General features: G+C 38.5%; 1 pseudogene; it reads left to right on the top strand.

Annotated features, from left to right (window-relative positions):
• Nucleotides 1-707: 707 nt before the first annotated feature.
• On the top strand, nucleotides 708-1,359 carry LOC143658427 (grpE protein homolog 1, mitochondrial pseudogene; annotated as a pseudogene).
• Nucleotides 1,360-3,973: the final 2,614 nt, after the last annotated feature.

Below are 3,973 nucleotides of genomic sequence, written 5' to 3'. Positions count from 1 at the left end.
CCAGCTCCTGGCTTCCATTTTACCTGAAAGTTAAATATACAGAGGATATCAAGGTCCCTCCTCTGTTGGCCAGGATGTCTGTTTTTGAACATCATTGGAAAAAATATTCCTTGGTCTTTTGTCAGCCTCCACCTAGACTCTCCTTTTCATAGAGTCCAAGAACCAGAGTTAGGACCAGCAATTGGAAAATACGGAGAAATTGGTTTCAGTTCAATGTAACAGAAGGATTTTCTCAGACAGAACTTTCTATACATTTCTATACATAAGATGGGCTCCCTCTAAAAAGAGTGAGCCCCCTCTCACTGCAAGTATTCAGGTAAAATTTGGATGAACTCTTGTTGGGGATACTATTAAATAATCCCATATCATATTGGAGAATGAACTAGGCAACTTTTTTTTTGAATGAGAAGACTTTTGGAGAATTGACTAACCTTAAGATTCAATGTTTTCATTCTCGTTTCTTTTTATTCTTAGCAACTGTTTACAGGAAAATACTTTGATACCAGTAAAAAGCATCCCAAAAAGCCACTGAAGCTGGATATCCACTTTGTGGAGAGGTCATCTTTCAAAGCAAAGATCTTCAAACTATTATCTTAGGATAATGGAAGAGAATTTCTAGTAAACATGCTGCCAATACTTATAAGATTCACATTTGGGAAGTCAAAGAAAATTTTACTTTGTAAACTATTATTTTAAAAATAAATTTTCTGGTGCCTCAGTGCATGAGGCTGGTGCGGCGCAGCATCCCGGTTTTGGCGTTGTCTCTCAGGTCCTTTCCTTGGATGTTGTGCACAGCTACAAAACAAAAGAACAATGGCCAAAACTTGGAAGAGGACTTGGGTCAACTGAACAGAAAACAGACATCCCCTCTACAGAGAAAACCTCATGGAGGAGAAGGCCAAGTTAGAAGAGCAGCTAAAAGAGAATATGGAAAAATATACGTGAACTTTGTCAGATACTGAGAATTTATGACAAAGAAGCCGAAAATTGGTGGAGAAGGCAAAATTATATGGCATTCAGGGCTTCTGCAAAGACTTGTTGGAGGTTGCAGACATTTTGGAGAAGGCAACCCAGTATGTCCCGAAAGAAGAAATTAAAGACGATGACCCTCACCTGAAGAACCTCTATGAGGGTCTCATAATGACTGAAGTCCAGATCCAGAATGTGTTCACAAAGCATGGCTTGCTCAAGTTGAACCTTGTGGGAGCAAAGTTTGACCCGTGTGAGCATGAGGCCTTGTTCCACACGCCTGTCAAGGGGAAAGAGCCAGGCACGGTGGCACTGGTCAACAAGGTGGGGTCCAAGCTGCATGGGTGCACCCTGAGACCTGCTTTGGTTGGGGTAGTCAAAGAAGCTTAGTGCCTCTTTGGGTTTGGGGGTTTTTCCTAATCACTTGCTTTAATTCTTGAAAGGCTGGTTCATCTTTTCTCATCTATCAGGACATTTGACCTTTTCCCAAACCTTGTTGGAAAGCTTAAGTAACCAGTGGCTAAACAGAAAATTAAGCTGGTTTCAAAATTATATTATTTAGTGAACACTGGTTTTGGGTACCACATATTTGTCCCACATGTATGTCAAAAGAGGGTCTAAAGGGGACACTGTTGGACTTGGAGTATCGTGAATAATGTTATCTGCTCAAACTCTGGTGAATCTAAAAGTATTTTAATTGAATAAAACATCTTCAGGAATCCTGCTCTGTGACTGCCTGGACACACCCAACTCACTGTTTCTCCTGGAATTCACTTTAGTGCACAGTACTGGAATACTAATAAGCTTACCACACATTTCACTCGCTAAAGGACGGACAGAAGTTAAGATATTTTTCTTGCTTAAAAACCTATGGTGACCTCTGTGAGGCATAGAAGGGAGTTCATCTGTAAGTAGTTACTGTCTAGCTGCTAAAAATGATTGACTTCTGACTTTCTGTGGGGATGTGAAATGAACATATGTACCTTAACAGTCCTTGCCACCTTTATTTTGCTTGTAATTGAACTGGACAAAAATCAATTATCTTTGCCCTGTTTGGGTCATCTAAATGTAGAAATGTTTAAATCTATATTCAACTATTACAGACCACCTTAAATTATATTCCATAGTAAGATGGACTTTCTCAGAATATGCAGAATGCATGCTTGGTATACTTTAAGTGTTACTGTTTCATTTTTAAAATTTATTTAAGAGGATTGAAGTTCTAATATGTTTATTTTTCTAAAAATAAATGAATAAATAAAATAAATTCTCTGAGTTGTTTAGCTATGTACACCTTGAATTGAATTAAATTCAGCTGCAAAACATATATTTTAAAAATTTGTGCCTTCTAGCTTTAATTATTAACACCTTCTGGTTTTGGAATGTGTCTCTTGTCTTCTGAAGAGGATAGAATGCCTCCTAATCAAAGACTTATTAGGTACCATAACAGAGCAATTTCAGTGAATAGGCTGCATTTTGACTCTCTCTTTTAAGACAGTTTGGATCATTACATATTGACAAGGATGTGTGAAAGCCAGGTTTTGTAGAAAAGGAACATAAATCTTAGCAGTAATGGGAGAGGTCAGGTGGGAAGGAACTGGGCCACCAGAGGACCATGGAGAAAGTAGGTTCTTGAGAAGAAATTCCACAGGCAGGAGGACACAGTCAGCAGAAGAAAGGTCCATAGGGAAATTCCTCGACTGGGAATGTGAGCCATAAGGGGTGCTTTCACAATTTCTCAGTTAATTCTCATGCAAGCAAGCAGTCATCATCACTCTCCCCTTACAGATGTGAAAAATGACACCCGAAGACATTGAGTAATAAGACCAAGCTTACAAATATCAGCACCAGGATTTGTAATCTGATCTATTTTAATTTAAACCCCTTGCCCTGTGCAATATGCCACTCTGCCCTTCCCTGTAATGAGGACAGTCAGGGTCTTAGCACCCCTGTCTGTGATGGGAAATCTCTGAGCAGGATGAGAATTCTCTGAGCGGGAGAACTCAGACAAGGACAAAGGACAGACCTTTAGTGGCAGGAGTGTGGGGGCCTGGGGAGAGTTGTTTGGGAGAAACTAAAGCACTTGGCAAGATTATCATGCCTGGGATTCAAACATGAAAGTATAGGAGAGAAGTACCCTTGATACTATAACTGGAGTACAGGGAAGGACTCAGTCACAGAACCAAGGCAAAAAACAAGCAGAGTCAAACCAGCAGCTTCTCAGGAGCTTCGATGCTGAGCAATCTGAATTCTTCCTGTCAAAAGTCAGAACTGATCCCAGAGCTCCGTGTTCAACCCTAGAAGTCTGTAGAGATAAACATTGACAACAATGGCATGTGAGGGCATTCGTTTGCAAGTAAGAGGATATAAATACAATGGGGGGTAAGTTTATATTGCAACGAAGCATAACATCAGCTTGATTTATAAGGAATTACAGCTCCTTTTAATACCTAGGGTAGGAAAAAATATGTTATCCATAGTTCAGCAGTGTGTCATCCCAGGACAAGGGAAAGGTATAATGTTCACTTGGGAAATAAAGGAATTGAGGAAGCTGATATCTCCCTTCAAGGATTTTACAATAAGGACCAGTTTTATTTCTTAATTTAAAAAAAAGAAAAGAAAGAAAGAAACTATACTGACATTAAAACAAAAAAAAATCATTGACTGTCAGGAAAATAAGAATGAATGAAAAATCAATGGAAGCTATGTCAAGACAATAGACAGGTCTCTTTTTCTTCTTCTTTTTTTAAAAATATTTTTATTATAAACAATGAACAGACATATCAACATTCTTGACATACCAACATTCTTGATATACAAACATTCTTGACATGGTTACAATCAGTGGCTCACAATATCATTACATAGTACTGTGTTCATCACCATGATCATTTGTTTGAACATTTGCATCTCTCCAGCATCTTCGATTATCAACATTTTAGGAGCTTTGTCAAGTTCTAATATCCTTTATTCAAACAATTCTCATCATATCAAAGAATCATAA

Source organism: Tamandua tetradactyla, chromosome 16 (assembly GCF_023851605.1).
Source record: "Tamandua tetradactyla isolate mTamTet1 chromosome 16, mTamTet1.pri, whole genome shotgun sequence".
Classification (NCBI taxonomy): domain Eukaryota; kingdom Metazoa; phylum Chordata; class Mammalia; order Pilosa; family Myrmecophagidae; genus Tamandua; species Tamandua tetradactyla.
This window is presented reverse-complemented; position numbering and strand designations above follow the sequence as displayed.